The sequence below is a fragment of the Equus przewalskii genome, chromosome 16 (genome assembly GCF_037783145.1).
Source record: "Equus przewalskii isolate Varuska chromosome 16, EquPr2, whole genome shotgun sequence".
In the NCBI taxonomy this organism is placed as follows: Eukaryota; Metazoa; Chordata; class Mammalia; order Perissodactyla; family Equidae; genus Equus; species Equus przewalskii.
Window position 1 is genome coordinate 22,266,583 of NC_091846.1, and position 25,292 is coordinate 22,291,874.

General features: G+C 41.0%; 1 long non-coding RNA gene across 1 annotated transcript in view; it reads right to left on the minus strand.

Moving 5' to 3' along the window:
• Positions 1 to 3,175: 3,175 nt before the first annotated feature.
• The window catches only part of LOC139076340 (uncharacterized), a 41,008-nt gene continuing 18,891 nt past the window's right edge, over positions 3,176 to 25,292 (minus strand). The window contains exons 2-4 of the long non-coding RNA XR_011527834.1: positions 7,061 to 7,954; positions 5,014 to 5,556; positions 3,176 to 4,000 (exon numbers count right to left, since the gene is read on the minus strand). This is a non-coding gene — a long non-coding RNA (uncharacterized lncRNA). The remainder of the gene's footprint in view (positions 4,001 to 5,013; positions 5,557 to 7,060; positions 7,955 to 25,292) is intronic.

Sequence of the window (25,292 nt, forward strand, 5' to 3'; positions counted from 1 at the left end):
TCTTTTACTTCCTCTGCTCCCACATTTTGTTTTTGATATCATATCTAACTTCTTTGTGTGTGTGTGTATCCATTACACTCTTATCATGGAATTAGATAGTTTTAGTACTTTTGTCTTTTGACCTTCATATCAACTTCATAGGTGGTTGATCTGCTACATTTATTGTATATTTGCCTTTACCAGTGATTTTATTGCCTTTTTAAAAACAATTTTCTTATACCTATTTGTGGTCTCCTCTTTTCCACTTAAATAAGTTCTTTTAGCATTTCTTGTAAGGCTAGTTTCTTGTTGATAAATTCCTTTAGTTTTTGCTTGTCTGGGAAATGCTTTATCTCTTCTTCCACTCTGAATGATAACCTTGCTGGCTAGAGTATTCTTGGCTAAAGGTTTCTTCCTTTCAGCACTTTAAATATATTGTGTCACTCCCTTCTAACCTGTAAAGTTTCTGCTGAGAAGTCAGCTGATGGGGTTTCCTTTGTATGCAACTTCTTGCCTTTCTCTTGCAGCTTTTAGGATTCTCTCTTTATCTTTAATTCTTGTCATTTTAATTATAATGTATCTTGATGTGGGCCTCTTTTTTTTTTTTATCTTGTTTGGTGCTCTCTGTGATTCCTACACCTGGATGTCTGTCTCCTTCTTTAGGTTAGAAATGTTTTCAGCTATCATTTCTTCCAATAGATTCTCTGCCCCTTTGTCTCTCTCTTCTCCTTCCGGGACACATATAATACAGATGTTAGTGTGCTTGATGTTGTCCTCGAGGTCCCTTAGACTGTCCTGGTTCTTTTTAATTCTTTTTTCTTTGATCTGTTCAGCTTGGATGATTTCTTCTAGTCTTTTATCCAGCTCACTGATCTGTTCTTCTGTATCATCCACTTTGCTATTGAGTCTGTCTAGTGAATTTTTCATTTCCAGTGTTGTATTCTTCATTTCTGATTGGTTATTTTTTGTGTTTTCCAATTCTTTGTTGAAGTTCTTACTGAGTTCACCCATTCTTTCCCCAAGATCAGTGAGCATCCTCATGACTATTAGTTTTGTACTCATGGTAAGGTAGATTGCTTATCTCTGTTTCATTTAGTTCTTTTTCTGGGCTTTTGTCCTGTTCCCTTACTTGGAATATATTCTTTTGCTTCTTCATTTTGCCTTTTTCTCTGTGCTTATATTTATGTATTAGGGAGGTCAGCTACATCTCTCAATCTTGGAGAGGTGGCCTTATGTAAGAGATGCCTCATGAGGCCCAGCAGTGTGCTTCCCTGTTGTTGACAGTTCCAAATGTTCTAGGAGTGTTCCCTGTGTAGACTACATGTGTCATGGTGATGTGGCAGAGTTGCTCTTGCTGCAGGTGCCTGGGGAGTCTAGGCTGTCCCCCTGGTCTGCTGGTTGTAATGCTCAGCTGAGTGTGGCTGCTATGATCTCTTCAGTCACTTTATCATGCCTGGGGAGCCCCGGTATAGTAGGCTGCAAGGTCTAATAGCACATTCCTGTTTGGTTTTTCTGTTAAGTGAGTAGGTCCCCAGCATGGCTGATTGCTAGGCTGAGGGGCTTATCATTGCTGTAGGCCTCTGGCCTGCAAGGCTGCTGTCTGTTCTCTCAGGATTGTAGCTGAGTGGGGCCAGCCCCAGGCATGGAAGCACACAATTATTTCAGGTTTTGGAAAGTGGAACTGATCCCCTGCGTGGCTGTTTGAGAAGCACAAGTCTGCTGCCACTAACAAGCCCCACCACCCGCAGGGCCCCACATCCCGTCAACACAGTCCTGCCCTCTGCATGTGCCTTGACCCACTGCACTGGACCCAGTCACCCCACTGCAGAGGCTCCATTCAGTCCACGAATGCAGGCCCACCCCCTGAACACTCCCTGCCCTGCAGAAGTGGACTCATTCACTTGGCTGTAGGGGTTCTGGGCACCTCACCTATGCGGGCCTACAAGTTGCCCAAGGGCTTGCTGTTGGATGGGGTTGGTCCCTAGAGCAGACTGCCTACCTTGGCTGAGCTGGATTAAATCAGTGCTGTAGTGGATGGGGCAGACCCCTGTGCTAACAGACCAGGGGAAGAACTCCAATGGCGTTTGCCAGTGACTGTGTCAGTACCTCTGTACTACGTCAAAATAATGGCTGCCACCAATGCCTCAGTCCCTGGGGAGATCTCATCTCTCACTGAGATGCACCTAAAGCCTGCCAGGTGAATCTCTTTTCACCAAAGGACTGTGCAGCTTTCTTTCTGGTATTTTAGGTTCCTTTCTGAAATGGGTGAATTTGTACATGTGTGCTTTAAAAGTAGGCTTTTTTCCCCCTTATGTCTGATATCTTTTCTGGGGATATTCTCCATTGTAGTTAATAGCCAGCAAAGCTGGATATTATGACACTTATCTCGGTTGTGCTGAGTCCAAAAGCTGCTTATTGTGGTAACGCTCACCCACTCAGATCCTCCACTCCTCCAGGGAAGGCTGTATACCTTATGAGCACTCCCAGCTGGCCGTGAAGTGTCACGGCTAAAATGCGACTTTTTCCTCTCCAGAAAAGAATTTCTGCCTCTTCCACCTCAGTCAGCACTGTCCATTGTTGTGAGGGTTCTTTTTATCCAGTTTTCAGTCCTCTCTCAGGAGTAATTGTTCCAAGAGTAGTTATAAATTTGTTGTGTCCACGGGAGGAGGTGAGTTCAGAGTCCACCTACGCCACCATCTTGACATCATCCTGTCTTATCTGATTAAATTTCTTTAAAATAGCTGATTTATTCAGCAGACTTACTATTTCTTCTGGTGTACTTTTGATAATTTATGTTTGTCTTAAAAATTATGCTTTCAACTTAATTGGCATAAAGTTAATTATAGTAATCCTTTAAGGTTTTTAAAGTTGCTATTGTAGCTGCAATTTCCACCTGATTTCTTTCCTCCAAGAATTCCCATATGCCCTGGGTCATTAGTGGCACCCACCCCCTTGTCTTCCAGTGACATTATAAGCTTGTTCCTTTTTTATCTCCTTAAAATCTTTTTTGTCATTTGAAGAGATTTGAGGAAGAAAGAAAGATAGATGTTTGCCTTTTTAATCCAATATTCTCTCAACAAGCATCTCTTTTTGGGCTATCTGCTATTTACATATTTTCAAACAATGTATAAGGCTACAACTAATAGTATTTTAGTACAATTAATGTATCCTCAATGAAAACTCTCTTTGGAAATAGTTACCATTGGCTATTATTTTATTATTAAAGCTTTTGTGAAGGAAACTAGTGGGTATTAAGGAAATAAAATTCCTGTCAGATTTTGTGAGTATCCAGGTACTATTTGTCAAGCAAATACTTCCACAGTGCATGCTTATTTCATTGAAACTCACATCACTATGAGAGTAGTAAGTCCATGTGTCAGTCACGTTTTCATTGTAAATGAAGCTGCAGAAAAAGAAGGGATTTATGAACCGAGCCCTGAGGCAAACAAGTAGTTAGTGGCAGGTACAGGAAAAGATGCAGATGAGTCAATGTGATGAACACAAAGAAGCTTAGTGATCTCTTAGGGATCCCATGAACATCTGCGTCAAAGTCAGAAAGCACCCCTTCACAAATAGTTTAAAAGCCCTACTTGTCTCCACAGCAACACTGGATCATATTAACATGCACAAATGCCTTCAAACTTCTGAGGAAAAAAATAATTTTCTATCCAGGATTGTATACCCAGAAAAACTATCAATCATCTTGAGGGAAAAATAAAAACATTTCAGACATACAAGGTCTCAAAAAATTTACCTTCCGTGTACCTCTTCTTAGGAATTTACTGGAAGAAATAGTCTGTCAAAATTGGGGATTAAACCAAGACAGAATATGTGGGATCCAGGACGCTGAAGATCCAAAACAAGAGGGAGGTGAAGGGTATTCCCAGGAGGACAGTCAACGGGGAGAACAAGTTGAGACCACTGTACAGGAGGCCTTGAGAAAAACTGGTCCAGACTGAGGTCGATCAGATCAGAAGGTCCTGGGAGATATGTCTTCGAGAAGATGAAGTTTGTACCACACCTAAACGAGTTTCAAAATACAATATAGCCACAATTATAGGGAGTTTGGGTTGAATTTGTGATGTTCATAAAAAATTAACGAAATAAAAACATGATAACTATTAACTTCAGGGAAAAGAAAGCATAAAGGGAAAGTAATTATAATATGCTACATAGTTCAACTGTGAATAATATTTATGTCCTCAAATTAACACAGATTACCGATGGAAGTGCAGTCATGTGCCACATAATGATTTTTCGCTCAATGACAGATCACATATATGACAATGGTTCCCCCAAGATTAGTACCATATAGCCTAGGTATGATGCAGGCTGCACCACCTAGTTTTGTGCAAGAGCACTCTATGATGTTCGCACAATGATGAAATCACCTAACGATACATTTTTGAGAATGTATCCCCCTTGTTAAGTGATATGTGACCATAAAATTATGATATATAACCACACAGAGAGAAGAGGGGATGAGAAATCTGTGTTTTGTAGTTGAGGCAATAGCTGAAGCTCAAACAGTATATTATTTAGAGATATTGAGGTAAATACCCAAGAGAATTTGTTAAAAACATTTTTTAAAGTAGCTGCCTTTGGGGAGTAGAAAAAGGAAGGCAGCTGAGAACTACTATTTTTCATAACAAATCTTCTGGAGCTATTTGATTGCAACCACAAGCATGTTGAATTATGAAAAAAGTATAAACTAAAAAGTAAATCTATGAAAAGACTTGAATTCCATGTGATCTCAGGCAAGTGACTTAACTTCTCTGGACGTGATTTGTGAAATAAAAGGCCAGGATAGGTAACCTTCCATTCTGGATGATCTCTGGCCCAATAAATTTAAGTGTTAAGCTACCTAGTTTTAACTTTAAAACTCAATAAGATCCTGGGAAATGGAGTCCCAGTTTCAGAATTGAGAGGGATAATGGCGTCATCTAGTTGGATCCTTCAGTTTCCAAAGAGGAAACCCAGAGAAGCCAAGTGATTAGTTTACAGGCACCAGCTCATTAGTGGCTGAGGACATACCGGGACGTGGGTGTCAAGCTCTTGATCCAAATATTCTTTGTATTTTACCACAGTGCCTGCGAGAGAGGGCTCTGTGAAAAAGATAGACAAAACCACACAGAACCACATAAAACCAATTCTCAGAATATCGTTTCCTGTGGTTAAGCCGGAAGAGTGGTTTGGTTGAACCTCTCCCTTCCACCCCACCCACCTCCTTCTTGATAGAGTTGTGTGCCTAACTCTAATTGCAGCAAAGGTTAAAGGCAAGAAAGGCATATTTCTAATACAGAGATGAATGTATCTTCCCAATACAGAGATTACACCAGTACCAATTTCATTGTGTGTCACCAAACCTTCCCTGAGACCATTAATAATTTTCCAGACTTATGTTCACCCTGAGTCTGCAGTTGAATCAATGCTGGGGTTATAACAGAGACGCCAAGTGAGTGCACAAAGCGCAAGATGGTCTGCAAAGTGTTACAGGTGACATTCTGCCGAGAGCACACTCCATATGCCGTATGCCGTGAACTTCTTCCCTTCCCCCAGTCAATTTGCTGTGCTCGCCTGCATGCAAATACAAAAGGGAAATCGAAGACCAGTTACTAAGGAGACAAAACAGGTGCTCACATGAGTCATCCTCTCTTTGGAGGGAATCTGGGTACATTTTCTATGGTGGAAGCTTTGGTGGTGATTAATTCACTTCTGACATCCATTTCAATGCACAAGGGCTGGAGAATTAATTTCAAATTAAACCTGACTTTTGTCCACAACACTGGCAGGTGAAAGCAGAAAATGATTCCCTGTGGTCTGGTCTGGGGTTACAGGAGAATCCCGGCACCCATCTTAGGGAGGAGCGAGGGGCAGAGGCTGCTGAATGAATAGGCAGCTCTGCCTCTGGGCTGAGGGATAACGTGGGTGATGAATAAGCTATTTGCCCCAGTGGAAAGAGCTGGAAAAAGGACCAGATGTCAAAGTGATCCGATCTTCTTGTGCTAAATCCTACAGAACAGCCAGTCCCATCTAGATAGTGGACCCTGATAAGATAAAGGATTTAGAGCGTGGGGGGAGAGTGAAAGTAAATAAGAGGGAACACAATTCAGTTTTGACTTTCGTTGTGGGAGGCAGCAGCAAGATGGTAACCTGGTGGGTTTAGAAATCAGACCAGTGTTGATTGCATTTCCAGTAATGCCACCTAATAGCTCTGGGTCCTTAACCTTTCTGAGCATCGGTAACATGTGAACAAGGCCTGCCTCCCAAGGTTGTTGTGAGGCCTCCATACAGCAAGCACCTAAGACATTTTGAGATTCCCTTCCCTTACCCCATTACCTAAAAACACAAGTTTAGATAGAATCTTAGAAACCCAGTGCTGGAAAGGGGCATTAATGATCTCACTTGGCCACTGAGAATGCCTGAAAAAATTATAAAACCCCTAAAAGAAGTTCAAAGGTCTTCCAGCTTCTGCTCAAACACCTCTAGTAAGAGGGAATTTCCGCCTCTAGAAGGAAGCCCTCTTATCTTCTGATAACCATTTTAGAAAGTCCTTTACCTATTTATCTTAGTTTGAGCCCCTTTAGCCACACAGAACTAAACTAGTCTAATCGCTTTCACGGGAAACACAATGCTTATTTTCTTCTAATGTGATAGGTTCTTAACACAATATGCAACTTGTCCCCGTGACTCTGATCGCTGTTTCTTCAATGGTTTGTAGCAGAGACTACGGTCTAGCCACCAAAATCGGTTCTTTCTTTCCTTCATTACCGTAGAATTATAGTCAGGTGGTTGGGGCAGCTCCCTTCCCCAGCCTCCCATGCAGTTAGGGATGGGCACACTGGGTGACCGTGGAATATGAGCAGAAGTGATGAGTGCCAATTATTGCTCAGAACCTTAAGACAGTGGCTATGTCTTCCTTATGCCCTTTCTCTATCCCTTCAACTGAAACCTGGTCATAGTGGCCACCCTGTAGTAGATGATAACACCCCAGTGGGTGATGAAGTAATGATGGTGGAAGGAACCTGGTTCCCTGAATGACTGCACAGAACAGAGCCACTTGCCATCCTAATGCACTCACCTGGGACTATTACACAAGAGAGAAGCAAGCTTCTTTGTTCTTTAAGCCACTCTGTCAATGGATCTCATTGAATCAGTAGCCTAGACTTATCCTAACCAAAATAGGTCCTCTTAGGTATTCCTGAGAAATGGGTACAATAATCAGGTTGTATTGAGGTTTTACCAGAGCAAAATATTTACATATATTTTATCCGATACTTTCATAGTTTATAAATGGAACCAAGATTAATTATTCTTGTGTATTCACATCATATGGACTGTAAAATAAATGAAAACCTTAAACTTTTTTCCTGTGTTATCGCTAAACCACATATCCTCCAACCTACACTTGTGGAATTGGTTTTTGGCTGCGAGGGAAATTCCTTATACTCATCCTATTAAACGTCAGCTTGATAGATACGATACACCCTTCCGGTTTGCCAAGATCCTTTTGTGTTCTGGTTCATCACCCTCTCTCTTGGTTGCTCCTCTCAACTTCCAGTGATCCATGCTTTTGAGTATCATGCCAGGTATAGCTGTAGTTCAGCTTAATTTCACCCTTTTACGCTTGCATTAAGGAATAAAATACTTTATATATTTTTTTCTGCAAAAATGATCATAGAGTTCTCAGTCTGCAGCTTGATGGTATGGTTATGGTCCACTATAGTGCAGGTAATATTTATAGGGTTGCCCCTCACATTGGTGCATCGCAATGAATAGTGCAAAAATAGCCGAGTTAGCACCAGTATGCCGGGATTGGTACTTAGCCCAAAGCCCTTCTTCTCCATCCTGCAGCAGGTGTTGAAACCTTGTTCACCCACAGGATTGTACTGCTTGTCTCTAAATGGAGAAAAGGCCCATCTTCTGCTTCTCAGTAAATGAGTTCCTTTGTTCCTTCTCATCTGTAGACATACATCTGCAGACAAAACATATAAACAAAGGTGTTTCTGCTTTAATTGTCTGTCATCCGTAAATGGACACTGATACAGCAGACTGATTAAAAATTAACAATGAGCATCACTCTGAAGCTAAAAGCTAAGTTTTAGCTTCTAGTAACTGTTTAAAATCAGAGTACAATTACTGAATAAAAATAGTTCAACTGATTTATTTTAGTGGAAATGAGGGGGCTGATAATATTTGCCAGGTATAGTTTGAATTAGCACTCCAAGTCACCTTACATTTCTCTATGTTTCTGTTGCCAAATGCAATACCAGTGCTGACTGAATAACTGGTGTGGGAGGGCAGAGTCTTGGAAGGGGACCTGTTCACTGGCCCCTGCTGTGATCCGTGCTTCTGCAGCATCCCTACCTTCTCTTCCCCTTGGGCTCCATCATCACCTTTGGAATTCCCAGGCTTATTAGGGAATTTCCAGCCAGATGGGCCTAATACCCCAATTCTATGCCAACTTAAGCTTGTGGCCATAAGAAGGAAGATGTGACACGCACCTGTGAGATCAAAAACAGATCAGAGATATGATGGCCTGTGTTTTGAGTCTTGTTTGGAGTGAATACAGCATTATCAAATTTTAGGAATAGAATGGATCTTAGACATGCTGGGGGGATTTGGTTCATTCCCACCAAACAAGATTCTCATCACCACGCCTGGAGCTGTGCTGATGTTCCATAGAGCCTGACCTCTGAACACCAGCTATCATCTGTTGGAGTCTAACAGATATCTAACATCTAGTTTCTCTGCCTTACTTGGCTTCAGAGCATAAAAAATTTCAATTGATGGATAATGAATACTTGGGAAATTCTTTCCATCTTGGTGTCTCCTATGTTTATCTGCATAGCTTCTTCATACACTTTGTTCTGTAGTCTTAAGAAAATGGTATGGAAAATAACAACTACCTGTGGTTTCCATCGAAGTTGTGTCTTTCCTCATTGGCCCAGTTTTTCCCCATCTTGCTTTCCCACACAGTTCCTACGCACTTCCCTGTACACAGGGCAAACCTGCCACAGTTCCTTCTCAGCATGGAGAGAAACATTTCATCTTTAAAAGTTTTGCTTTTGATGATGTACATATCCAAGACCTAATTGGGTCCTCTTGCCCTGTTCCCTATCTTAACGAATGGCACTATTACCAGTTTATAGCTCAGAGACTGTTTCTTCAGCTATGTCCAGTCTACTAACAAGCCCAACAAAGGCATCTTCATTTCTGTTGCAGTGTTTTTCATCTCTAGCATTTCTTTTTGTTTTTTTCTTAGAATTTCCATCTTTCTGTTTACATTGTTTGCCTGTTCTGGTAAGTTGTCTACTTTATCCATCAGAACCATTATAAGATGTTATATGCCTTATAATTAAGATATTAATCATATTGTTTTAAATTTTCTATCTGATAATTCCAACGTCCCTGCCATGTCTGGTTCTGGTGCTCGTTCCGTCTGTTCGAACTGTGTTTTTTTCTTTTAGTATGTTTTATAATTTTTTCTTGATAGGTGAACATGACATTCAGGGCAAAAGAAACTGCTGTAAATGGGCCTTTAGTGATGTGGTGGCGAGGCGTGGGGAGGAGAAGAGTTCTATAGTCCTGTGGTTACGTCTCAGTCTTAGCCTGTGCCTCTGGACTGTGACCTTCACAAGCGTTTCTCAGTTTTTTTTTTCTCCCCTCTTAGGTGGGACAGGATGGCTAGAGCTGGCTGGAGCTGGGTATTTCCCTTCTCCTGGTCAGTTAGGCTCTGATAATACCCCAGCAGGTTAAGTTCTGGTTAACTAGTTCCCCTTGCTTTTGTTAAGAAGAGTAGAGTGCTCCGGTGTATTTCAAAATGGTTCCTTTTCCCTTCCCCCTGCTGGAAACATGAGGGAATTTTTTTCTCTGATGTTTACTGTGGGAACCTGGTGGAGCTCCTGGAGGTAAATCTCACAATGTTTGTCCCTCTATCCCCTGCATGACTGGGGCCCCCTGGAGTTCTTAACTCAGAGTTGTCCACACACGGGATCCAGCAATTCATCAATTGCAGATCATGTTTTCCCTCCCGGGCACTGGCTCCCATGGCAGTTTCTGCTCTGGTGAGCCCTAACTCCCTGTATTCTGCTGTCTGTCTTCCTGATCATGGGGCAACAGTTTGCCTCCTTCCTCTTGTGGATCCAAGAAGAGCTGTTGATTTTTCAGTCTGTTCAGCTTTTTACTTGTTGTTAGGATGGAATGGCAACTTCCAAGCTCCTTCCATGTGGAAGCCCTCCTATTATGGGTTTTTAATGAGTTTGAGAATCCATCTAGTTGAGTGATTCATAAACCTAGAATCTCATCCCTACATCACCCACCAAGCCCCGTTGACATTTATCTCCTAAATAACTAAATAAGTAGCACGTCATCCCCATGCTGGTCCAAACCACCTCACCTCCTACCTGCTCCCACTGCGCCCACTGTGGTCCTCCTGTAACTGTCCCACACACTGCAGCCAGAGTGATGCTTCCAGAACAAAAACCTCTGTATTACTCATCCTTTTTCAAAACCCTTGTGATCAACAACAGGCAGGCTTTGCCAATAGAAAGTCTCTAAACAGAGAATTCCTAGGTTCTGCAACAAAGACACAGAAAATCCTTAAATACAGTCCAGCAAGAATTTCATCATGCAGAACTGGGACTTTAGGCCTGGGTAATGTGGACTGCTGAGTGGCCAGAATTGTTCCTTACGTGGGTAGACAAAAAAATACTGGAAACTCCACGGTTCAAGGACTGTCACATTTAAGGGATTGGTCACTCTGACAAACTACTGAGACCCATGAGACTATGAGACCCATGAGAACCAGAGGGGGAACCTGGCAGGTATCTTTTGCCCATGCTTTTCTTATATCCACTTTGATGCTTCAAAAAGCCCAGGAGGGGAACTGACTGGTACCCACAGGTTTCATGTTCCCCATCCTTGAACCCGATCCTGGTCTTCTTGTTCCAGGGCCTGAGAAATCTTTCAGTGACTTCTCATAGTTCTTATGATAAGACAACTCCTTAGTGTGGCCCATGGTTAGGTTTTCAGGCTCCTATCCTTCCCTGAGTTTCCTCATTCTCTCTGTCTAAACACAATGACTTTCCAGTTCTTTGTGTTTACCACCAATACTCCCTCCTGCCCCAAAGCTATTCTCTTAGCCCGGGATGCTCTTCTCAGCTGAGTAACTTCCACTCATCTTTCTGATCTCAACTCAAGTACCATTTCTTCAGGGAAGGCTTTCCTGACCTGCCTAGCTAATCAAACCCCATTAGTGTAGGTTTTTATAGCATTTCGTATCTCTTCCTAACATTGGTCACCATTGTAGTTTGCATATCTGTGTAATTATTTGATTAATATCTGTTGCTCCAAAGCAAGGACAATATCTTGCTCTGTTTGCTATTGTTTCCCCTGTGCCTAGTCTGGTGCCTGACTGTGGTAGGCACTCAATAAATTTAATGAGTGAATAAGTGAATGCTCTTGAATTTGCTATAAAGAGAATCGTTGTATAACTGACATTCCTTCTCTTTTTGGTTGGGGGTTGGCAGTTCATCAACAAGTATTTATTGAGCTTGTATGAGGCAGACAATATTGTCGTTTGTTTTCATATTTTTAAATAGTCCCTTGGTATGTGGTATGTGAATGCTGTGCTGTGATTCTAAAGAAGACAAAGCATAACAAAAAAGAGGCTGATCTTCTTCATCTTCTTTATGAAATATGCTAAAGTAAGATAAGTAACCAGGGACCAAGAAGCAAGGAATGAAATTGCTTCCAAAAATAACACAGAAGACAAGTTAGTGATGTAGCTCAGAATGATGGAAGGAAAGTTATCAATAACTTCCTCCTTCTTTGGAAACCTTGTGCGTTTTGTTAAGGATTTCTCTGTTCTAGACAAGCGCAATCTGACCTGGTGACTCACCACAGGCAGTACCCAGTAAGCTTTACATAATACATCCTGGGCAGCCAGCATGAGCTGGTGGAGGTTTCTGTGTCTGAGAGAGGGGGAGAGGTCATTCTGCAGCAGCGTCCTGGAGAGGGTCAGCATCTGTAGGCCTGTGGCACAAAGCAAAAGAAGCAAGAGTCCCATTCCTATTCTGTAGACTGATGCTGGTTTAGAGAAATGCCACTGTTTTCACCACTCGTCTGTGTGGACTGCATATCCTTTACCAAATGGTTGTGTAACAGGAAAAGTGATTCAGGGGGAATTTAAGGCAGCGGGCTTGTTTACCAAATGTTCACTTTGGTCCCAGCACCAAAGCACTGATGTGCGCCACGTGCAACAACTTGATTTCATCTGCTACAGCAAGCATGGTGCAGATGAAACTTATGAGGGCTCCTGGGAAGGAGATTTGGCTGATACAGAAAACCTAGGAATGAAGGCTGAGGCTTGAAACCTTTCCTGATGGGCAGTGGAGCAATAGTGAAGTAAGGACTCCCTTTATAAATATCTGATGACTGGTGAATGGTATGTTTGTCTCACTGGAGAAATACCATGCATCTTAAGAGCATTTTTGTGGAGAACATGCTGTTTTGTTGACAGTTAAACCAGAAGTTTAAAAAGAAAAAACCCTCTTATTTATCCCAGATGTCTACTGGAATCCCAAAGCACTAAACTGGGGAACTTATTCAATGCCTGGAAATGTTATGTCTCATTTGAACTTGCTTTACAGGGGATGATAATACAATGTGTCTTCACACTTCACATTCATTAAATATGTTGCAGATGATGAAATTAATTATAAAAAATAGTTTGAAAAAATCCTAAACCATCAACGATACAGTCCAAGAATAATGCCTTTTCAAAAGATGCGGATTAAAAGGTGAACAAAGAGTTTGTGAGATAAAATAGAAATGTGGAGCTGTGAGAAGGTTAATATCAAAAAGGTCAGTCATGGATTTGGAAACACAAGATAATGGGTAGAAAATGGTCATTTTATTGTTATTGGCCATCCAACATCAATACCCTTTCATAGCATCCTGATTTCATTGGAGGGAACTGTGCTTCCCCGACATGTGTCAACCTGATGGCACAGAGAGCACATGCCTTCCTCTAAGGAAACTGAAAGGAATCCATCCTTCTCTCCCTAAGGGACAACACACCATCTGAGCTCAACCAATCAGACTCACTGTCTCAGGAATTGGAATCTTGAGCAGGTGCTGAAAGGACTTGAGAAACGGACTGTCATCGCAGGAGCCTGGGCAGGGGCTGACCAACCCACGGCACTGCGTGGCGGTGGCTCTTCTTGTACCTCGTCCTCTGGGTTCCCTCGGTTCCTGCTGACTTTAAAGGTTTTATGCCTCCAGCCTCCTGTTGATTCTCTGAGCCCTGTGTCCTTCCAACAAATTCCTTTAGCTTAAGATAGCCAGAGTTGGTGACTAATATACAAATGGTAAATTAGTATGAAGAAGACTGTTGAGATGCTATGAAATTAAAAAATATTCAAGGGCATACCCTCAGGAAAAGGCAGGGCTTGGGAAATTGTGGGCCAGAGTCAGAGGACGTTTCTGGGTCAGGATTCCAGGAGGCCTAGAGAAGTGAGAGGCAGGAAACTTCTCAGGTTCCGAGGTAGACTGCAGGATCAGAAAAGAGCCACATTCCCTCCCCGCACTGCAATGACCGAGGACACGGAGAAAAACAGTATTACTGTGGCACAATACAGAAACGCCTCAAGTTTTTTCATGGTGGAAATTTATTACAGAAAATGAGATACACTGTGTTTAGAAGAATTGAAAAGCCAAACGGGGGAAGGTGAGGCAACACAGATGAGCAAATAGAGAAAGCAGCTGCTCCCACCCCTGGCTAGAGGGACAAGGGAGGAGGTGGTAGAGCCACAGTGATAGTTTCGTGGAGCGGGGAGGAGGAGGGTAGGGGGGGAGGATGGGCGTCCTGCACTGTGGAGGCCAGGACTTAGGAGGGTCATCCTGACAGTTGGGAGCAGGAATTGTGGAGGAGACGCAGTGACTCCTGGAGGTACCCTCTCCATGGCATAGAAAGAGGGTAAGAAATGCACTGGTTTCTCCTTCCATCCTGCCCTCTAGTCTTCTAGTATCTTCCATTGGCTGGTTCCTGCCAGAAGCCAGGTGATGGGAGTCCGGAAAATGCAGCTTGCAGGGGAATGCATTTGAGAGCACATGACCAATGACCCTACTGCATGAAGATAGGGGTGGCCTCGGCAGAAAGGGCACTGTGATATTCGAAGTTCAGATCTGAGGAGGAGCCACACAGCATGACCAAAATCACAGCTGTCTGGAAGAGACTGGTCCTGTTAGTTTCCTAATGCTGCTGTAACAAATTATCACAAATGTATTGGCTAAAAACAACACAAATTTGTTCTCTTACAGTACTGGAGTTCAGAAGTCCAAAATCAGTTTCATTGGGCTAAAGTCAGGATGTCATCAGGGCTGGTTCCTTTTGGAGGCTTCAGAGGAAAATCCTTGTTTTTTTCAGCTTCTGGAGACCACCTGCATTCCTTGGCTTGTGGCCCCTTCCTCCATTTGCTCTAATCTCTTCCTTCCTCCATTATATCTCCCTCTTTGACTCTCATCTTCAGCCTCCCTCTATTAGGACTCTTCGTAGTTCTGTTGAGCCCACCTGGATCATCCCGGATAATCTCTCCATCTCAAGATCCCTAATGTAATCACATCTCTAAAGTCCTTCTTGCCATATAAGATAATGCAGTCACAGTTTCTGGGGATTAGGACACAAACATCTTTGCGGGCCATTATTCAGCCTACCACATGTGAATACTTGGAGCTAAGTCAAACCGCATGGAGTGGCCGGGGACTGAGAACAGGCAACTAATTTACAGCTTGTGACCTGAGATCCTGCTCATCGCAGTAAAATAGGACATGCTGCACTTTGCACATGCCCTGTACTACTGTGGAACTGGCAGCACGGAAGAGAAGGAAGTTTGAATGGGACACTCGGGGGAGGTGTTATGGAGAAAACATTCTCTTTGGTCCCTCTAGGCTGAGTCACCCGGTCCAGAATCAGTGACAGAATCCACACACAAGTCCATCCCCTTTGCTGCGTTTCCTCGTCCTGCTCCTAGATCAGCTTAGAGTTGTAACCACACAGCATGAAAAAGTGTGAGAGGAGTGGATTTCATTAAAAAGCCAGGAAGTTGGTGGTCTACAGACATGAATAATAAGAAAAGAATCTAAAATTCAGTGATATACAAAAGAAAATAGTATAGTCTGGGTAAGGTGTTGATGACTTGAGATTATCAGCTGAAAGAATTACATAAAGTATAACTTTAAACCAGGAGCAACTCACCCTATCTGAAGGATATGGGATTTGATGCTCTTCATTGTCATAGAGGTCATCTCCAAAAGGCTCAGTATGTCCTTCAATGACTCAGAAAGAATCCTATTGGATTTATTCATCCCCCAAGTCTGTATGCTGGCCTCAGATCTGTGATCAATAAGCAATCTCAGGCTGCCTGAGAGAATGATCCTATTGCGGTCATTGTCAAGGTAATAACCCCAATTTGCCTAAGATATGAAACTATAAGATAAGAATTGAATATAGAGATGACAAAGTATAACAAATCCTTAATATTAATACACATGTGTTAAGTATAGGAATATTTCATGAACGCTTGATAGTAAAAGTGTATGTCATGTCTTAGAGAATTTAGTATTTTAGAGAAACTGACAGGTCACTCTTGTGCATCTGATTTAAAATGTGTAATTGATTTTAGGCTTGTCATTTAAGCAAAAAGGAATACAAAAAATGGACTTAGCCTGTAAGCAGTATGACACTGTTTAAAAGAACTTAAAATTTTAATTCATTAGATTTACAAAAGTTTCTAAGTACTTCAAGTAAGTGTTACTTCTTCTGCTTGTAAGCCTCCCTATTTAGGCATTTGAAGGGCTTAAAAAGAAATGGAATACGTTATTTTTAGTAATGAACTTTAAAATGTTGAAAAGGATCAGATTAAGTTTGTAAATGGGATTCATTGTGACAGATGCTTAGAATGTTCAATGTGAGTGGGTCAGGTACCAATCAAAGACCTCCTGGATTTTGTTTTACAAAATTTACCAGATACATAAATAGTCTAATAAGATTTTTAACCTCAGGTCTTAAAGTAAACAATATTTTAAATTTGTTATTTCATCAACTAGTTTAACTCTAAATCCAGTAACTATAAACAATATTTTCTGTGCACAACACCCCCTCAGATAACAGAATACTCACATTGACAGCTCACAAACCTCTATGCGAAAGCTCCAGGTTGGATTAGCCTGGAGTTCTCCCCAGCAGAAAGCAATTTAACTAGGATTACCTAGATGGAGGTTTATAAAAGACTGCCTACAGCATAACTTTTCATGTTGGAGATTTTTGACAGGCTGCAAATCATGTATCTACTCCTAAGCTTGTCCTTTGTCTTTCCCATTGTCCCCTCTGCATCAAGTCATTCCATGGCTATCTCTTCTAAATTGATTTGTTTGGTTGATTTTCTGCCTACTCCCAAAACGTGGCTCTGAAATTCCCCACATGCCCCTTGACACACCTCGTCAGGCCTCTCCTTAGTGGGTTTGGAACGAATGCTTCCTTTTCAGTTTCCCTGTGAAGTCTGTAGCCTAGAGATTGATTCACTCACATCTCTCTCTTCAATTTTGTAACTTGCTCATGGCTTCCTTCTTTGCATCTATTAGATTGTTGCCTTTTTGTTTTCTCATCCTCCTGTCCAATTCTTGACATTTTGCAATGTTTTGAAACTAGTCCCTTAGGAAGTCCTTTGTGAAACTGTGTTGATGACAGTGGATGAACGTGAACCGCATTTTTGTTGCAGAGAAAAAAAGATCGCATTTGTGTATTTTGGAGGAACGCGAAGGGAGTGAGCTTCTGTATGATTGCAGGGATGAAGCGACAGGATCGCTTCTAATTTTTAAGGCAGTAGGGAAAACAAATCTGAACTAAAATAAGCAGAATAGAGCTGAAAGGCATCCTATTACCTGAGCATTAGTGCAGCAAACTAATCAATCTCAGACAACCCTGCCAGCTCACATTTTCCAGGTCGTCTGTCTTATTACTCCATTGTGTAACTCGGGACAATTTATAGCCCGCCCGTGATCGTTTTGTGTTTCTGTTTTTCAGAGTGTGTGCTGAAAAGCTCTAATTCAGCCCATTTTGCTGAGATCCTCATGTGTGCGTTTTTTACCCTCGATAATTTTGTGATAGGAAATTTACTCTGACTTTGCAGTCCTGTAGTAGCAGGTTGTAGTTTGTGATCTCGCTTGAAATTGATACAAAATATGCAAAGGTGGAATGAATGCTGAGGTCCTAGGTGCATTTGCTTCATCCTGCTTCTCCATCTGGGAAAATCAATCCACATTATTTTTACACACTCAAGAAACTCTTGCATATCTTATAGTACCTCCCAAAATGAACTGCTTTTTCACAGAGAGCTTTTGTTTACATATGGGACATGAATAGAGTTCACACTAACAAAATCCAAGAATCACACTAACAAAATTATCACTCCAGGTACTCAGGAGAATGTATTCTTTGAGAAAGTCATATACTTTTGGTACAAAATTTAAGAATTATAACCAGTAAATAATTCGCAGTCTTAAAAATAATTTCTAGACAGTAAAAGAAATCTGTATTTTAAAAAATTCTTCTCAAATCTAAAATTCTCCTCTAACCTCTTATTATTAGCTGTGGCAAAGACTCGGCAACTTTTCACTAAAATTGGCATTCTCTTCTTCGTTGGCTACGTTCCCTAGCTCTTTTGCATCTAAGTGGGGCCGTATGACTAGTGGCATTTGAGAGGAAGTGATGGGTGTCAGCCCCAGACTGGGCAGTTAACAGTTGGGATGCCTTTGGGCTATACTTTCTTTCTTCAACAGCAGGCCAACTGCGGAGGATCCAGTGGCGGACTCCAAAGCTCTCCTAAGATGGCAGACTACTAGCCCGAAGGAGGCCAAGTTTCTGAATGACTGTGGAACAGAGCTCCCTGCTGACACTCATTGGAGTGTGATGTGAACAATAAAAACATCTACCATGTTAAGCCACTACGATTTTGGGGTCATTACTGCAAATGGTCTGCCCTGATTAAGACATTGGGTAAGCATTAATACTTGCTCAGAAAAATGAATTGTGAATGCTGATTAACTGGCTGACAATTCTAGGCATCCTTAAAGCTTTCAGTATTTTTTTCTTTCTTTTGTTTTATTCTATAACAAAGACTTCAAATCAATATATCAGTGTTCAAGACTTCATGGAAGAAGTTATGCAGAGAAATAGATAAAACGAGTTTCTTAATTTATTGTGTAATTTAAAATGTTCTCTTCCTGGTCAGCAATCACATGAAAAGATGCTCAACATCACTAATCATTAGGCAAATGCAAATCAAAATCACAATGAGATACTTCTCATCCATTAGAATGATTATTATAAAAGACAAAACAAAATATAAAATAAGATCAATTATACCTTAATAACAAAAAAAATTTTTAAAAAAGAAGTGTTGGCGAGGATGTGGAGAATTTGGAACTGTTGTGCACTGTGGTGGAAATGAAAAATGGTACACTTACACTGTGTGTAGGTTCCTCAAAAAATTAAACATAGAATTATCATAGGATCCATCAATGCCACTTCTGGGTATACACTCAAAAGAATTGAAAGCAGAGACTCAAACTGATATTTGTACACCAATATTCATAGCAGCATTATTTGCAACAGCCAAAAGGTAGAAACAACTTGAGTGTCCATCAATGAATGAATGGATAAACAAAATGTGGTATATATGTACAATAGAATATTATTCAGCCTTTAAAAGGAAGGAGATTCTAACACATGCTGCCACATGGATGAACCTTGAAGACATCATGCTAAGTGAAATAAGCTAGATACAAAAGAACAAACATTTTATGATTCTACTTATATAAGGTACCTAGTATAATGAAATTCATAGAAATAGGAAGTAGAATGGTGGTTGCCAGGGGCTGGGGTGAGGAAGTGTGGGGGGTTATTGTTTAATGGGTGTGGAATTTCAGTTTGTGGAGATGAAAAATTTCTGGATGGTGGTGATGGTTGCACAATACTGTGAATACACAATGTTACGAATTGTACAGTTAACAGTGGTTAAAACGATAAATTTGGTGTTATGTATATTTTCCCACATAAAAAATTCTCTTAATGTGTTTAAATCAAGGTGTTCTCTATTGAGTACTGATCAATAGGTCAGTGTGGGGATAAAGACCATACGATCAACTTAATTTTTCTCTTTGAAGGAGGATGAATCTTGGAGAAAGTAGAATAGTAATAGGCATTTACATTGATATAACTAAGACTTTTAGTTTAGCATCAGCGGGCAAGAGTTGAGTTATTGTACTTTTCCATTCATGATACAATAAGATCATTCATCTGTGCAAAGTCCTCCCTAGTTTTATCTTATTACTATTTTTTCCCTTCATCCCTATTACCCCACCTCTGTGTTTGGTATATATACTTTGATAAGAATCTTTAAATATATATATATATCATATATTTAAATATGTATATACATTTTAAGTTTAACCAATTGACGTTATGCTATAGATCTCACTGTTTACTTTTTCCGCTTAACACTATTTTTGAGAGCTCTATCTATGTTGCTCTATGTATCTCCAATTTATTGATTCTGACTACTGTACAATATTCCAAAATGAGCTCCTACCGTATTTTATTTATCCATTCCCCTAGTGATGGGCAGCTAGCTTGTCTCCCATGCCCTTACCACAAAATAAAATGCTATGATGAACATTGTTTTCGTCACCCTTGGATCTGTGGATCCTATTCTCTGAGTTTATACCCAAGAGTGAGTACGTACTGAATTTCGCTAAGTTCTGCCAATTTTTCCTCTAGAGTGGTTGCGGTGGTCTTATGCTTCCTCTACTAGTCCATGAGAAAAACTATTTTCCTACATCCTTGCCAACGTTGACTATTATCCAATTTTTAAACTTTTGCCAACCAATGTAGAGTCTAAAGGAGTATTTAATTCTTTCAATTTGCTTTCCTCTGATTACTAATGAGGTCAAACATCTTATTCTTATGTGTGTTAATCATTCTGATTTTCCCTTTATAGATTACTCATTCATATCATTTGCCCATGTTTTAAATTAGGTTTGCAATCTTTTTCTTATTAATTGGCAAGAGCTCCTTGAAATAATAATCTTTTATGATTTTTGACATTGCAAATATTTTCACCCAATCATTTACTCAGTTATTAAGTTTTTATATTGTGCTATTTGTTGAACAGAAGTCCTTAATTTCGATGTAGTCAAGTCCATGATTTTTGCCTTATGCTTAATACTTTTGGAGTCTTGCTTGGGAATCTATTCATGTTCTAAGCTCACAGAGGTAGTCTCCGACACTTTTCCTGTTGATGGTTTTAAGCCATCTGGAGTGTTTCTTTGCATATGGGGTGAGGTAGGGATAAACTTCATTATTCTCTATTTGTGAAAAAGGCAAGACTTTCCCAAGGTATTTTCCATATAAACTACTTATGTGAGATGTTAAATAAGTAACAGAGAAAGATTTCCACGGTTAAGTAAGTTTGGGATAAATCTGGTTAAACAATGTTAACAGATTTCTATCCTACAGATCTCTTCAGTCTTTATTGTGCTAATGTACATTTGGATATTCTGTTGTTGCGCAACCCTCAAGCTAAAAATCTATATTACATTTTTAAAGGGTTGTTAAAAAAAGGATACATAACAGAGACCATATGTAGCCCACAAAGCCTAAAATATTTACTATCTGGCCCTTTACAGAAAAAGTTTGGCAATCCCTAGTCTATAGTATGGCAGTCTGCAGTAGTCTATAGCAAAGCACTCAAAATATATGGATCCCAGAACCTTTGGTGGAGAACAGTCTCATGTCACTAGTGTCGTGTTGCATAAACACCAGGAAACACTGATCTGGGCTAGATCAACATTGCATGAACAAAAGCAAAACTCTGGCAATTTTCCAATTAATTTGAATGCTGTAGAGTCATAAAATTATTAAAAATTTAGTTTATCTTATTGGTCACTCACCCCCAACTTTCTACCCAATGTTGAGCCAATCAATAAAAATACCTAACTTTTTTTCTTCATTTGTACAACTACAGAGGAGAAACGCAGCTCCACACACTGCCTTTCTTTCCCCTGTGGCCATTCTGCCACCTACACTGACACTTTACTACGTTTGTGCTCCTCCTTCAACTTGCTCTGAGCTCTCAGTTCCAGTTTTATCTTTTCATCGCTTCAGTATTGCTGAAATGCTCCCCGGATAGGCCTTGTCTTTCACAGCCCAGTTCTCCTCTTTTTTTTGTTCTGCAACTGTTTCTTAAAGGATCTAAGATCATTTCCTTTCTATATATTTTTAAATACCTTTTGAAAGAGATAGATTAAAAAATATTGACTATGTGATATTTATATTTCTATATTAATATTTCTAATAGCTGCAACGAGTTATAGGGTAGGGTAATGTAGCAAGAATAAAAACAACTGACCAGAGTATAGTGTGCAGAAGTTTTTGAAATGTTTATCCTGTTGATTGAATCCATATTAAGGTGTTATACTCCTTTTAGAGATGAACTTTGGGAAGAGATATGGACAATTTAGAAAGGTCCTTCAAAACTGCAGCGAAAATAATTAGGTGGTTAAAAAGGAGTGTGAAGGTACTTTGAGTGTGAGCTAGACATGCTTCCAAAGAAGAGAGTATGGAAAGGGAAAAATAGAAACTTTACAGTGGAGAAAACTGGCAAATGCTACCTTAACCAGGTGACCAAGGTTAACTTCACCAGTAATGTCCTGTGGCTGTCACATGCTCCAGATATGATGTGATAAGAGGAGTATTTCACCTATGTACTATTATTTCCAAAAACCTATAACCATGGTTTTATCATAAGAAAAGCAACAGAACAACCCAAACTGGGGGACATGCCTGATTAGTACTTCACAAAACTATCAAGGTCAAGGCGATGAAAAAACAAGGAAAAACTGAGAAACTCTCACTGGAAGACAAGAAGATACTTCTAAGGAAAAGTGACGACTCAATGTAATGTGGTATTCCAGATTAGATCCTGGGACAGGAAAGGAACTTTAAGGAAAAACTGGTGAAATCCAAATGAGACCTGGAGTTTAGTTAACAGTGATGTTTCAATATTGGTTTCTTAGTTTTGACCACTATGCTATCATAATGTATGATGATAACATTAGGGGGAACTGAAACAGGGTGAGGGGTATATGAGAACTCCCAGTACTATTTTTGCAACTTTCCTGTAAATCTAAAATTGCTGTAAAGTAAAAAGTGTACTTAAAAAATGAGGAGGGGACAGGTCTCATGTGGAACAATGGTGAATGGTGATGGGATTATGAAACGCTAAATGGTGGAGTGCAGACAGTTTTTCAGGAATCCAAAGCAGAGAGAGTCTAGTAAGGGCTAAAATGGAAAGTGCCATGGAAGATTGGATGGGAAAACGAGTATTACAGATGAGAGACTCAACGTGAGTGAAAGGAGGCCTGAAGATGTTCTGTTCATGGACGAACAACCTCACCAGAGTAGAGGGCAAGAGTGGTGGAAATGGATTTGGACAGGAGGGTGAAGCCTAGCAGTGGTGGGTCCCACAGGTCAGGGAGGTCAGCTCAGAATTGATTTGTCTGTGTGAAACCACGCAGGAATTATTGAAAAGGAAAAGATCTTTATTGGCCAGACGAGAGAAAGTATGGTTAATAATTCTCTGCTGACACTTTAATCATTTTATTAAGTGGGAGATACAAATTGCAAATAAAAAATAAATGTCTTCTAAGAGGTAATATGCATTTGTATGGAGGAGAACAAGCAGCCTTTTTGCATGTGTGCTATGATCTTGAGCCAATACATTTTGACTGTGTGTGGTAAGGGAGATTTAAATTAGATGAGATGCAGTTCCTTTTGACTGAGAAGCCATTAAGCCCTAGGACAAGCTATCAAGGCTGGCATAGAATCTCTTACAGTGAAGGAATATAGAGGATTGGCGGGTTGGAGGCTTGGTGTGCATTCTCTGTAGGATAACCCTTAACTCCAGGTTCCTACCTGATCTATGGCTTTATGATTTGAAAAATACTTCTTAAGCCCAAGGTCAATGGCTGCTTGTGAAAAATCAATGACCATACAGGACTTTCCCATTTAGCTTTTCATTTTTACATTCTTAGGTCAAGCTGGTGAATGTTACACTCAGAAAAATGATAGATGGCTCTGCTCGGAGCCATGGGAAGTACTAGGAGAAATACAGTGCACGTTCCCTTGAGTGGTGCCTCTTTGAACTTGGGCCTGACCTACAAGCCTCCTGATAACCTACAGGGCCTTGCCATCTGTTGCTATCATCAGAGTGCAGTGATTCTGATTCTGAATTTATTTTTGGTGTGGTCACTCTCAGCTACGTGCAGCCGGTTATAAAGAGCAAGAGCAGACTCTTAGGCTGAGAGGTAGAGGTCTCCGTTTACAACCCAGGTCATCTGCTGAGGCTTGCGAGCTTCCTTTCCATGGGAAAGGACGTCATTTCTAAACCACAACCTCTGAGATCTTTTGTGTTTGTCATATACAAGCAAGAATTGTTCTGGAAGCTTATACTCCTGGTATTCCAGAAAAGTGGGTAGAACTCTGTTATCATCTCGACTTATATAATATTTCTGTTATAAACATGCTGCTGCTGAGAATACAAGATAGCTTTGGTCCTATAGATGGAGAAAGCTTGGACAAGACTGGGGCATTTTGGGTAGGAGCAGATGCATTTTTACATTACAGCTGTGTCAGACTGACAGGGGCCTTGTGGCTATAAGTGACACAGGCTGATTTTTTCATTATGGCACTGAGACCTCTCCTCCTGCCAAAACAGCAACCCCTGACTGTTGCAGAAGGCAGATCACACTGCTATTCTGCTTCCATTGCTCTTCCATTGGCTCCCGGGGAAGTGAGGTCTATCTTTTTTTTTTTTTTGAGGAATATTAGCCCTGAGCTAACATCCACCACCAATCCTCCACTTTTTGCTGAGGAAGATTGGCCCTGAGCTAGCAGCTGTGCCCCTCTTCCTCTGCTTTATGTGTGGGATGCCTGCCACAGCATAGGTCCACACCTGGGATCCGAACTGGCGAACCCCAGGCCTCCGAAGTGGAGTGTGTGAACTTAACTGCTATGCCACCAGGCTGGCCCCATGGTCTATGTTTAAATGACCTCCTGGTGGGTGAGGAAGGTATTGAGGAGGTGACAATGGTGGGGTCTGCAACCTGTGCTGAACCACAGGCTCTAACTTGGAAGAGAGGTTCAGGGTCTCTATTCCCCATAGCTGTTAATAAAATGAACAAAGCAGAAGCTAAAATCACCACCTACCTCCCATCGCCCCATCTGTGATTCATAGAACCATTTTACCAGAGTGGACTAAGAACAGCACATGCACATCAATCACTTAAATGGAGGGTAGCATTTCAGTGTTTTGTTTCATCTCTGAATTTTTCTCCTCTATACTCCCACCCCGACGTCCAGATAATGTCTTTGTCCTTCTCTTTTACCACTGACAATCTCATGGTGTCTGTGGATATTTGTGGCCCCCGGAGACTGAATTTTACCACACTAAATTTATTATGAACAAGGTAATTTGGTTCCTCGACTTTTTTTGGTGAGAAGAACTGCCCCTGAGCTAACATCTGTGCTCATCTTCCTCTATTTTGTACGTGGGATGCCATCACAGCATGGCTTGATGAGGTCCATGCCCGGGATCCAAACCCACGAACTTCAGGCTGCCAAAGCAGAGTGCACAAACTTAACCACTACACTACCAGGCCAGCCCCACTCTACTTCTTTTTGTAGCTATACATCTTGGCTAAATTCTCAGCCTATCTAGTTATACTATTCATTGATGACCTACTATGTGTCAGGTACTTTCTAAGCGTTTTCTCTAATTCTCGCAACTACCCCACAAGGGTTGAAAGATGAACAAACTTATTCTGAAGATGAAAAAACTGAGTCATTAGAGGTTAAGCAAGACTCATTTCTTGTAAGTGGCAGAGTTTTGGTTCACACTCACATGTCTGCTCTCTCTCCGCAACACCGTCTTGCATGTAGCTCGAGGAGAACAAAAATACTGTGAAGCATACAGATGTAAATGGGACCTTCCAAGTGAACCAGCTAAGGTGAAGATGCCAGAAGTATAAGCATACCTTCTCCACAAGTAGCCCTTGTAAGGAGCAGGCAAGAGCACAGTCTGCAGGGCAGCGGGGCTGTGAGGTTAATTCCCACCTGTTGAAAGTTTCCGACAGATCAATGCAGGTTATTTACCAAGTCTTTTCAAGACCTCAAGACTCCAAAGCAAACTATT